Source organism: Mus caroli, unplaced genomic scaffold, assembly GCF_978045245.1.
Source record: "Mus caroli unplaced genomic scaffold, Mus_caroli_1 scaffold_4, whole genome shotgun sequence".
In the NCBI taxonomy this organism is placed as follows: domain Eukaryota; kingdom Metazoa; phylum Chordata; class Mammalia; order Rodentia; family Muridae; genus Mus; species Mus caroli.
In genome coordinates this window covers 25,801,081-25,814,193 of record NW_028227259.1, presented here as the reverse complement: position 1 = coordinate 25,814,193, position 13,113 = coordinate 25,801,081, and the positions used below count along the sequence as shown (strand labels likewise).

The window sequence follows — 13,113 nt, the reverse complement described above, 5'->3', positions numbered from 1 at the left end:
TGACTCTAACTAAGGAAGTGAAAGATCTGTATGACAAGTCTCTGAAGAAAGAAACTGAAGAAGATCTCAGATGACGGAAAGATCTCACATGTTCATGGATTGGCAGGATTAATATAGCCAAAATGACTATCTAGCAAAAGCAATCTACAGATTCAATGCAATCCCCATCAAAATTCCAACTCAATTCATCACTGGGTTAGAGAGGGCAAATTTCAAATTCATCTCGAAAAACAAAAAACCTAGGAAACAAACACTATTCTCAACAATAACAGAACCTCTGGGGGAATCACCTTGCCTGACCTCAGGCTGTATTACAAAGCAATTGTGATTAAAAAAAAAAAAAAAAAAAGCCTGCATTATATTGGTACAGCCACAGACAGGTAGATCGATGGAATAGAATTGAAGACCCAGAAATGAACCCATACACCTATGGTCACTTGATCTTTGACAAGGGATCTAAAACCATCCAGTGGAAAAAAGACAGCATTTTCAACAAATAGTTCTGGCACAACTGGTGATTATCATGTAGATAATGCGAATTGATACATTGTTATCTATTTGTACAAAGTTCAAGTGTACATGGATCAAAGAATTCCACATAAAAACAGAGACACTGAAATTTATAGAGGAGAAAGTGGGGAAAACCTAGAAAATATGGGCAAAGAGGGAAAATTCCTGAATAGGACAGCAATGGCTTGTGCTGTAAGATCAAAAATTGACAAATGGGACCTCGTAAAACTGAAAAGCTTCTGTAAGGCAAAAGACACTGTCAATAACACAAAAAGACCACCAACAAATTGGGAAAGGATTTTTACCAATCTGAAATCTGATAAGGGACTAATATCCAATATATACAAAGAGCTCAAGATGTTGGACTTCAGAAATACAAACAACCCCATTAAAATACGGTGTACAGAGCTAAACAATGATTTCTCAACTGAGGAAGTACATGAGGCTGAGAGGCTGAGAAGTATATGAAAAATGTTCAACATCCTTACTGATCAGGGAAATGCAAATCAAAACAACCCTGAGATTCCACCTCACACCAGTCAGAATAGCTAAGATCAAAAATTCAGTTGACAGCAGATGCTGGCAAGGATGTGGAGAAAGAGGAACACTCCTCCATTGCTGGTGAGATTGGTAGCTGGTACAACCACTCTGGAAATCAGTCTGGCAGTTCCTCAGAAACTTGGACATAGTACTACCCAAAGATCCAGCAATACCTCTCCTGGGCATATACCAAGAAGATATTCTAAGTGGTAATAAGGACACATGCTCCACTATGTTCACAGCAGCCTTATTTATAATAGCCAAATGCTGGAAAGAACCCAGATGTCCTTCAACAGAGGAATGGATACAGAAAATGTGGTACATTTACACAATGGATTACTACTCAGCTATTAAAAACAATGAATTTATGAAATTCTTGGTCAAATGGATGTATCTGGGAGATATCATCCTGAGTGAGGTAACCCAATCACAAAAGAAATCACTTGATATGCCCTCACTGATAAGTGGATATTAGTCCAGAAACTTTGAATACCCAAGATACAATTTGCCAAACACAAGAAAATCAAGAAGCAAGACCAACATGTTGATACTTCATTCCTCTTTAGAATAGGGAACAAAATATCTATGGAAGGAAATACAAAGAAAAATTTTGGAGCTAAGAAAAAAGGATGGTCCATCCAGAGACTACCCCAGCTGGGATCCATCCCATAATCAGCCACCAAACCCGGACACTATTGGATAAGCCAGCAAGATTTCGATGAAAGGACCCTGATATAGCTGACTTATGTGAGGTTATGCCAGTGCCTGGCAAATACTGATGTGGATGCTCACAGTCATCTATTGGATGAAACACAGGGCCCCCATTGGAGGAGCTAGAGAAAGTACCCAAGAGCTGAAGGGTTCTGCAACCTGATAGGTAGAACAATAATATGAACTTACCAGTACCCCTGAGCTCATGTTGCTAGCTGTATAGGTTGCAGAAGATGGCCTGGTTGGCCATCTTTGGGAGTAGAGGCTCCTTGGTCTTGCAAAGTATGCCCCAGTACAAGGGAACACCAGGGCCAAGAATTGGAAGTAGGTGGGTAGGGGAGCATGGTGGAGGGAGGGTACAGGGAAGTTTCGGGATAGCATTTGAAATGTAAATAAAGAAAATATCCAATAAAAATAAAAAAATTAAAAAATAAATAAAAAAGAAAAATAATATTCAAAAAAAGAAAAAACTATACCATTGACTTTTTGTGGTTTTCATTTCTGTGTGTGTGTGTGTGTGTGTGTGTGTGTGTGTGTGTGTCTAGAGAATGGCGTTGGGTGTTCCCTCAATAAATTTTAAAAGAAGGGCAAATTATTTATTTTTCATTCATATAGTATATTCTGTCCCTTTCCTTCCCCCAACCCTCTCCCCTCCACCTCCCCTTTCCTGAAATCTACCTTCAGGGAAGCACTACTACTCTCAGAAAAGCACAGGCCTCCCAGGAACATCAACCAAATACAGCATAACAGGGGGCAATAAAACTCAGCACATGTTATTATATCAAGGCTTGGACAAGACATGGCAGGTCAGTGGAGGAAAAGGGTCCAAAAAGTAAGCAAAACATTCAGAGAGAGCCTTGCTCCCACTGTTAGCAATCTTGCAAGAATGCCAGGCTATACAACCATAATATAAATAAAGAGGACCTAGATCAGACCCGCACTGGGCCTCTGCACTCTGTGGTAACCCATGTGTCCTTGTCAGTTGATTCTGGTCTCATGTTCTTTCTTTCTTTCTTTTTTTTATATATTTTCTTTATTTACATTTCAAATGTTATCCCCTTTCCTTGTTTCCCCTCTGAAAATACCCTATCTCCTCCACCTTCCCCCTGCTCCCTAACCCACCCATTCCCAATCCTGGTCCTGGCATTACCCTATCCTGCATTAAGGGGGAAAAAGGAAGATTCTGGGAGGAAGAGAGGGACCTTGGAGGGAGAGAGGAAGGGGAGGAAATAAGGGAGGCAGTATCAGGTACTGGAAGGGATTGGAGAGAGGAACAGGAGGTTAAGAAATCGAAAAAAAAATACATGGGGAGTGGAAGGATGAGGAACAGGGAATAGACCCTTGAGGCTCTATCAGGGAGATAGAACCTGTAGAGACCACCTCCAATAGATAGGTATGCCTCCTCCATGTCCCCCAAACCCCAAGGCGACCCCTGCCAATGCTCTCTGTCAAGGAATTGTGCCATCCACACATCTCAAAGATTTTAACCAAGAAATGTTCCTGAGAAAAGGAAGAACAGGGACAAGAAATGGAGCAGAGACTGAAGGAAGGGCTGTCCAGGGACTTCCCTACCTGGGGATCCATCCTGTCTTCACACCAAACCAGACACTGTTCCTGTGGTCAAGAGGTGCTTGCAGACAGGAACTTGGAGTGATGTTTCTTTGGGAGGTGTGGCCAGCAACTCACCATTGGAGCCAACTATTACACTGAGCTCAGGGAACTCATTGCAGGAGCTTGCAGAAAAGCTGGAGGTGAAGAGGGGAATGGAATCCTATTGAAAATCAAAATCTGCTGGCCGGACCACCCAGTACTCCTAGACACTAGACCACCAACCCAGGAGTGTATAAGCAGGGATCTATAACTCCAGATACATTGTAGCAGAGAATGGCCTAACTGAAAGCAATGGGAGGCAAGGCCCTTGGTCCTATGGAGGTTTGATGTTCCAGTGTAGTGGGTTTCTCAATCAGTAGGTCAAGAAAGGGAGGGTGGTTGAAGGAGAATCCTCATCCAGGCACAGTGGGGGCTGAGAGTGCAGATGTATTTTGAGGGGTTAGTGGAGGGTAACCAGGAAGTGGCATATCATGTGAGATGTAACCCAATGGAATGATTAATAAATACATTTTTAAAACACACACGTAAACCAGGCATTTAATTTTACCAGTGAAGACTCAGTGGCAGTAACCAGCTCAGAGAGTCAGTGAAAGCACCTAGCTGACCTTCCCACCCTGATGAACTGATTCCCCTACTGATTCCCAGTAGGAAAGCAGTCTTTATCCCTCCCCATACTGTCTTAAATATCCATCAAGTTAAAGTCCTTCTTTCTAAGAAGTCCAGACAGTGGTGGTGCATGTCTTTAATCCCTGCACTTGGGAGGCAGAGGCAGGCAGATTTCAGAGTTCGAGGCCAGCCTGGTCTACAGAATGAGTTCCAGGACAGCCAGTGCTATACAGAGACATCCTGTCTCAACCCCCACCCCTCCCCCCAAAAGACCATCATTTTGTTTAATTATATTCATTCCCTTTCAACTGGTTAATTGCTCTACTTCTGGACATGGTGTTGACTTTAATTTGCTTTGCAATATATGTGAGTGATAGGGATGAACCACAGGACAAAAATGTACACTGAACAGAAAGATCTTGGATTACAGGTCTGTGCTAGGGCTGAGCTACACCATAAAAAGGTGTTTTTCTTTTTTCGTTTTCTTTTTCAGGAATTAACACAATCTTGAGGTTTACAATATGACCAAATATCCTGCAGCATAGATTAACCATAATCCCTTTCTTTTAGAAATCAAGCTCTCTGACAAGTGTCCTGGTAGTTTCCAGGCATGTCTGAGTGCATCATCATGGGAACACGATGATTCCTAGGACATCAGAAATGGGGTCTTGAAGCAGATTAAAAGGCAAAAGAAACCTAAAAAGCACCAAGCCACCCCTGATCCTTATCATAAGGGATAAATTCCCCTTCCCCCTTCTCACATAATTTATGGCAAGATATCACCATTCTTGACCTTGGCTCAGTGTCCTATGTGCTGCTGAATGGAAGTGTTTATGTCCAAGGGTCAACAAACAATCCAAAGAAACACTGAATTCAGTTAAACAAGGAAGGTTTATTAAATGCACACCCCATGACAGAACAACCAGGACAACAGCTGAAAACTGTATGCTAGACATTTCTTAGGGCCAGCTCCATGAAAAAAAAACCACAAAGAGCTTATGCACAAGGACTGGAAATGCTGCCCTTACTCAAGCCGATTTAAACATAATAGTTCATATTGACCTTGAATTTGAAAGGTCTTATGTGAAACATATAGATGTGGAAATTTATAAGGTTAACAGACCTCAGATCTCCACTCCTTTTTCATCTTTGTTGACTGCAACAAACTGCATTATCCTCGGCTGGTTCAACTCCCTCTTACGAGCTTTCCTTAGCATGTATACCATGGCTCTGGCATTTTTAACGTCTTTGAGTCTCCAAGGTAATTTCAATGATACAGCTTCTTGTTTCAGTGTCTGGGATTCCACTTGATCTTTTGGGCTCCTCCTAAGGGCTGGCATCAATTCCACCTCTGACCTCTGTAGCACTCTAAGTTCAGGTTGATCCACTCCACTACAGCTGCTGTTCTTGGTGATCATCCCATGGTACTGATAAATCCAATACACAAGGGTGTTCCACTCAAACTAGGCTTCACCAATAGCCTCTCATAGGCTCTCTTCATGGTGCCAAGCCTCAAATCCTTTTCATGACACCCTCAGTCCTGGGCCATCAACTACAGCTGAGGCTACACCTTCTCCAATGGTCTTCCATGATCTCTCACAATGCCAAGCATCAGCTGTTCTTCATGACACCTCATGCCTTCCAAACCAGTGCCACCTGGGTGACTCTTCCACATTACCAAGTCCAGAAGTTGCATGAAGTACAACCTTGCCTGTCTCTGAAACACAGCTTCTTTGTGCTCTAAGAAAACAATTCCCATATTTCAATTCAGTGATGCTGGTCTCTTCTTAATCATTGCTAATATCTTAGCTCCAGCTAACCCGAATCAAATGTCCCAGTAGTTCCTTCCATTCCTAAGTCTAGAGCCAGAGCCACATGGCTGAAGGTGCCGAGTCCGGCTGCTTACAGGAACTAGAACATGACCCTCTTGTACTATTACATTATCACTGGCTTTGTTTTCCAAATCCTTCACTGCCTAAGCTAGGCTATCCTGGTTCTTGCCCTGTAGATTGACATTGAAAGGCATAGATCAACATGCCTGTCTCCTGGGATTAAAGGTGTGCATCACCATGCCTGAATCTAAATTTAGATGGTTAGAGTCTGACCCCAAGGTCCCACTTCCTTAATCTGTTATCTCCTAACATAGGATTTTGCTCCATTTCACGTCCTGGTGCCCCTTTAATACTCAAACCATGTATTTTATATTTTTCTTTCTAAGCTTGCTATGCTTGTTCAAACTTATCTTTCTAAGACTTAACCAGAGAACAAAGGCTCTGCTGGGCTTTTCTGAAACTTCCCTTGTCAATGCAATTAATCTGAGGCTCTTCACCTTAGTCTCAGGCAGACTTTTCAGTCTAGGGCAAAAAGTAGCCACATTCTTCACCAAAATATGACAAAAACAGCCTTTCTGCCACATTCTGAAATTCTTCTCCTTTGAAATCTCTTGGGCCAGGTCAACACAGTTCAAATCACTCCCAGCAACAAAGTCTTCCATATTCCAACTAGGATGACCCATTAAGGCACTTTTAAAGCATTCCTCTGTGTTCCAAATCCAAAGTCCCCAAATCTACATTCTTCAAATGAAAGCATGGTCAGTCCTAGCCCAGCAATGCCCCATTCCCTGGTACCAACTTCTGTCTTTTTTTTTTTCAAACCTGTGCAATTTCTTTCTTGGGACTAACATACATAAGAAACCTGAGTAGTCACTTTCACAAAATGTGATTGTGCTAGAAAGTGTTGTTTGATGCCTTCTAGATCACAGGCCTGCCAGGCCCATGAAGAAGCCACTTTATCTTCTGATAAGTAAAACACTCTAGAGTCCAAATTCCTGGCTTACAACTATCTGGTAGAGCTGGTGGAAAAGCAGGAAGGGACATGCTTTCCCAAGTCCAGAACTTAGGCCACCAGAGTGAGAGCAGCCTGTCCTATGGCTGCAACACCCAGTAAAGCCCCATGACAGCACCGTCCAATCAACTGTGAAATGAATGCTGAGGAGGACATGTTGTCTCCGAGGCCGGCTGCAGAGGAAACAAGTTAAGTGTCATATATAAGCTGCAGTCTTCAGGGTCTCTTCTCCAAGTTCCTCAGGCATTCAGTGAGAACTGACTGTACAAAGACAGAGACTCTTCCAGTACACTATGCTGGCCGTATCTGGGAAGGACTCCCAACTCCTCCATGTACCCACCTTACTGTCCCACTATATATACAATACAGTCACCACAAAAAAATAATAATTTTAATTTGGCAACATGAAACTTCTGAAAACTGGACCAGCTCCAAAAACATTAATACTAAAGTAGTCCCTTCATAAATATATACCTGAGATTAGCTGCTCATGAAAGTTTAAAGGCACCACTCCAGCATTACATGTACACTCCACCCAAGTTTAAATTGATTTTCCCTGGACAAGAGTCTTGGGATTTGGAGAAGCCAACAAGAACTCCAGGTATATTGCTGTGGGTAAGTTTGTCAGCTGTGCAGATGATCCCAGCTACAGGCCAGCCAGTTATCTAAAGAGTATGCAACTAAGGCTTTTACTGTTCAGCTCTGAGGAAGGCTTGATTCACAGTGAAGAGGTGGAAACGGAAGACAGGATAGAGATGTACAGCATTCATTCCTCCAAATCCGCCAGGCCTGACTTATGGTCTCCACAAGCAGCCGTCCACTTCCTTAGGGCTTAGGTCCTCCCTAGACTAGCTCTGATCCAGAGGAAGTATTGGGATTTTACGAGTCAGCAACTGTTCTGGTGACTCCACAGGCGCCCAGGTCTTTTGGAATAAGGACTGTGACTGGACTGGATGCATTGTACTTCTTGAAATGTGCCTCTTAATCTGCTTCAAGTGCCAGTCTGCTCCATCATCGAAGCCTGAAAGTGACCTAGGCCCTCTTTGTGACAGAAGTTGAGGGAATGCTCTAGAGAGAGGCCATTGGGTTGGGTGGCTACTGGGTGGGAATATGGATGGGCAGGCACAGAGGATGGGTATGCCCTGGGGTGAAAATGACTGGCTGATCACTGAGGAGTGTATGGAGACCCTGTCTGCAGCATCACACTGTGGGGTGGGAAAGCAGATGAACCAAAAGTCATTCCTGAACTCAGAGATGGTGGTGGAGTTCCATAAAGATAGACACTGGTTGACAGTGAGTTCTGCCACTTGGGAGCTGCATCATGGTTGTCGAGATCTAGAATTTTGGGGGACTCTCTGGCCTCTCCACAGATTCATCCATCTTTTCTTCTTCTGGACCAGAATTGTGTCCATCAGGAGGAACAACCTTAGCAGTCACTGCATCCATTTGAGTTGGAGGAGTTAAGGCAGAATTTAGTGTCTCACAACCTTGCAGACTAGACAGGACATTCTTCTCTGGGAAGAGGGAGCATGGAGGGTGACTCCCTGGGGGTCCACTTGGGCTTCTCTGGGAAGGGAGAGATCTCTGCCAATCAGAAAAGCCCTGTGGACATGTATAATGAGGAGTCCTCTGATAGGGGTGGTAGGAAGGCAGAGAAGAAGGCTGGTAGGTATATCTCATTCCTTGCTGAGGATGGTACCTAGGAAAGAGTCCAGGGTGGGGACCATTATCATGGAACCCCCTGGGAGGAAAGGACTGAGGCTGTGATCCTGAGGACTTTCCTCCCATCATAGAGCCCAAGCCTTGCAAACTTGGACTCATATAGTACTGTGTAGCTGAGTTAGAGTATTCTATGCCAGGCATGTATAAGGGAGAAAACTGGTTCACCTTGCCTGCCATCCAACCGGGATCTGTGCAAAGAGGTGTAGTAGCATTCAGTCCTATGCATAGCATGGCTTCTTGCAATGTTTTACCCCTGGGGCAGATTGGCTTTTCTGGACCACTACCATCAAGGCCCTTCCCCTCTGACCTACAGGGAGATGCTTCACCAAGGACCTCATTTTCAGGTAGATTCCCCATCTCTGCCACTATGGAGAAGTCTCTCAAACAGCCTTGCACAGCTGGGCTGCTGTAGCTATTGTCCAAAGGCCAGGTGTTCTTGTTCTTTGATGTGTTAGAAGTGTCTGCAGAGTCTGAAGCATCACTATTGAGTCGGAAGTCCTCTGTTTCCCTTTCTTGTGGTGAGCTTTGCCTGGTACCGCTGGCTTGCAAGGGAGGTACAGGGTGAAGTAGTTGTTTGAGGTATACCCCCTCTGAAGAACAAATGCTTGCTGCTTTCTCTTCATGTCCAGGCAAAGGCTCTGGGTCTTCCTCAGGCTCTTGTGTTTCAGTCATCTCCTGTGTACTCCCAGGGTTGTCCAATGCAGTCTCGGGCTCTGACACACATACTGATGACGAATGAGCTACCTTTGGAGAGGGACCAGTTATTGGGGAGGAGTGCGCTGGAGGGGGGTGGTAAGGCATACCTGGGGGAAAGACTCCGGAGGGGAGCTGCTTCATGGCAATCATTTCAGGGCTGTCCATCATGGATTCCCCTACTTGTGCCCCCCGGGGCACCTGGGAGGGCCCTCTGAATCCAGGACTTGGTGCTGGAGTTGGAGGTGTCTGCAAACCATGTCCATCAGACTTACAGGGTGGCTGCATATACCCTGAGGAAGGAACACCATGAGGTAGAAAGCTTGACTGTTTAGTCCACTGGTTTGGTGGGATAGGTTGTCTCATCACTCGGCCATCCATCACATGACCAATGGTATGAGGGTGGTGAGAGGGTCCTGGACCCAGGTGGGGCTTCTCAACTGGCCCCAAACATCCAGGGTTTACAGTACCATGGTTCCCATTCCAAACAGCAGGGTGTCCTCGATTTAGATACTTGTATGAATGATAAATATGACCAGGAGGAATTTCAGACCTTTCAGGAAAGTCTGGGGGTCGGGCTGGAGTCCCACCATGCCTAGAAGGAATAAATCCTGCCTGGAATGGAGCTGGTGGATACATGTTTCCAACTTGACTGGGACAATTCATCTGCCCAAGTTGTAAGGATGGGACATGTGACACCATATTGGAAAGGTCTGAAGCACTGAGCAGGGATAACCAATGGTTACTAATTCCAACTGGAGACTGTATAGCAAAGGTTGGGTGTTGCAAGGGCTCCTCTGGGGGCACCTCTGGAATTCGAGAGGAGCCATGTAAGTTGATGGGTTCTGATCCTTGAAGAGAGCCAAACGTTCCTGGTGCTGCTGGCTTCATCTGGTTTAAAAGGGATGCGTGACTAGGCACCCTACCACAATGCAGGGGGCAAGAAAAGCCTTGGCCATTTGATGTGCCGACCTCTGGAGGGAGTTGTATGGAACTGCTGCTCTGATTGTCCCCTGAGGAGGCAGCTCAGTGTGCTGCGGGCAATGATTTTCCCCCATTCTTTACTGGTGGCTGTTTCCTGCTCTACACTTCTGTGTTTCTTGAGAGAGTCCAAACATGGCTTCCACTATTTCTACCAGACTGACTCCTTCTTTTTTTAGCATTTTTCATCCTCTTTGATCCAAAATTCTTCATCTGTGTCTCCATCTTCACCAGGAAAGTGTTTTGTCATGGCCCGATGGAAACACTGCTCTAAATTGTCAGACATCTTGGTATATTCATTACTGTCACCATTGTATTTTCGGCAATTTTTGAACATGGTCTTCGTGACATTTACAAATTCCTCCCTGGTAAACTATGAACCTCCATTTAATTTCTTCTCCATGCTTGAAATATCCATGGGGGTCTTAATAATCTGGTAATAGTTGGGGGCATAAGATTCATCCACAGGTTCCAAGAAGGGCCAGGAATTCTTGTGAGCCTTCGCCACATCTAGAACTTTTACATGGCTGTGAAATCGTCATCCAATTCAAAGAGGTCCTTGGTCTTCTTCCATTCCCTCATAGGAGAATTCAGATCCAAATGGGAAAGTTCTGGGGGTAGCTCCTTGCCTTTAGCCAATAGCCATGCTCATTCTTCCCTGAGCTTTCTCCTCTTAGCCCAGACTTCCACTGCCTTGACCTTTTTCCTCCTTTTCCTGCATTCTCTCCTCCTTTAACATCTGATCTTGCTCCTTCTTCTGCACTGCAAGAAAGATCGGTCGTTCCTCCTCCTCCCACCTGTGCTTCTGTTTTTCTATCTTGGTGAGCATGGGAGTTTCCTCTAGCTTGATGAATTGGATGGGCAGGTGGACAGATATAAACCTGTGTTGCAGCTCTGGCTTTGTGCCCTGTGGACGTTTTCCCTTCTGAGCAATCATGTTGCAGATTTCAGGCAGGAAGTCCTGCTAAGGAGCTTGTAGAGTTGCTGCTCTTGGAGAGAGGTCGGCTCTCAGGAAGCTCTCAGTAACCTGTCTCCATTCTTCTGTTAGACACAGGATCCACCAAGTACCTTGGCCTGCCCCTCCGGATCCATTTCTTTTGTGTAGGTCAGATGTCAAGGAGTTTTCTTCCTGCTTTTCACTGGATATAATCTCCTCCTGTAGTTTTTTTTTTTTCGTTTTGCAGGCCTTCCTCTTCTTTTGTCTGTTTTTCCTGGAACATTTGAGACTTTTTTTTTTTTTTTTTTTTTGCCTTTCACTTTCCCTGCTCAAGGAGAGTTCTCCATTGGACCTTCCGTGTACTAGGTCTTCTTTGTACATTTGTGTCCCATAGAAGTACCAGTACAGTGCACCTGAATTGTCTTCACCTAGAGGTTCAACTCGGAGACTGTCTGCATCCAGACCCTTGAGAAGATCAAAGACATCATCTGCAACAAGCGGGTAATCACAGAGGAGATGCAGGATCTCTACTCATGTACGCAGAGGAAGGTTTGAAAACTGGGATCTCTCAGAGGATTGGGCTTTCCTTCTTCAAGCTCACAACCTTAGTTAACAATATCTTCCAAGTAGCTGTGGAATGTCTGAGACGTGATACCTCTTCGCTAATAGCAGCCTTGAAGCAGGCAGGCAATCAGATCACTGATAAATTCCAAGTCATCTCTGTGAAGAGCTGCCTCTAACTCCTCGATCTCGAAGTTGAGCAGGCATAAGGCCTTGTGAAAGAACAAGCAGAATTGTGCGATGGCTGGGACTTCCCACCAGGAGCAGAGCATGCCCAGCATGGACATGCAGCCTTCCTCTGGGCACATCTCCCTGCTGTGATTACTCACTCACTCTTGCTTGCTTCAATCTTGCTTGCTAGCTCCAACTCTGGCCATGGGGCAGCGCCTCTCCCTCAGCAAATGGCAGCTCCCTCAGCTTAGCAAGAGCTCAAGCAGAGGCAGGCCAGGACAAGGGTAGTGCACTGGGGGAGTAGCTTGCAAACTCACTCAAACAGGCACATGCTTGCCCCCTCCATCAATGGCTGTCCCAACATCTGACTTAGTTATGGTTTTACTGCTGGGAACAGACACTATGACTAGGGCAAGACTTATAAAAACATTTCATTGGGGCGGGCTTACATGTTCAGATGCTCAGTCAATTATCATCAAGCATGACAGCATTCTCACAGGCATGGCAAGAGCAGAGCTGAGAGTTCCACATCTTCACCCAAAGGCTGCTAGTAAAAGACCCATTTCCAGGCACCTAGGATGAGAGTATTAAGCCCACACACACAGTGACATGCCTACTGCAAACAGGTCACACCTATTCCAACAATGCTACCCATCCAAATGGTGCCACTCTCTGGTACAAGAGTATACAAACCATCACAACTTGGAAGCATATTACAGCAACAGCATGAAATAGACTGACGGCTGCCATGTAACAAATTTCCTACAGATATGGTAAGGGGGCAAGCCTTACCAGAGAGAACTTTGTATCATTAGGAAAGATGTCTGCATGATGTTAGCATGTTTATACAAGGTCCATGGCCTCAACAGGAGCACTTTCAAGGAGGACAGAGAATGTGTGTTTTACTTGAAATAAAGGGCTTCAGCACTGTTGCTCAGACTGGTCGGTGCCAATTTCACCTCACTCTATCCGGAACCCAAGTTGTCCTCCCACCTTCCTTTTGAGCAAGGTATAGGCACAAAAAGACCAGGATGCAGAGCTGGTGTCCAATTCCTCAGTTATGCTCAATTTTTAACTAATGTTTAAACAAATACAGTGTGGTCACTTATTATTGATAGTCTTCACATCTTACTGAGGGCACCAATTGCTTGACTACAACCAACTCTCTAAAAAGTCTGTGCCCTGGGACATATATCAAGATCAATCTGGCATGGAGGTGCATGCAC

The 13,113-nt window shown here is 44.9% G+C and overlaps 1 pseudogene; it reads right to left on the bottom strand.

The window, feature by feature from the left end:
- Positions 1-7,670: 7,670 nt before the first annotated feature.
- Positions 7,671-12,024, bottom strand: LOC147005041 (chromatin remodeling regulator CECR2-like; annotated as a pseudogene).
- Between the last annotated feature and the right edge of the window lie 1,089 nt (positions 12,025-13,113).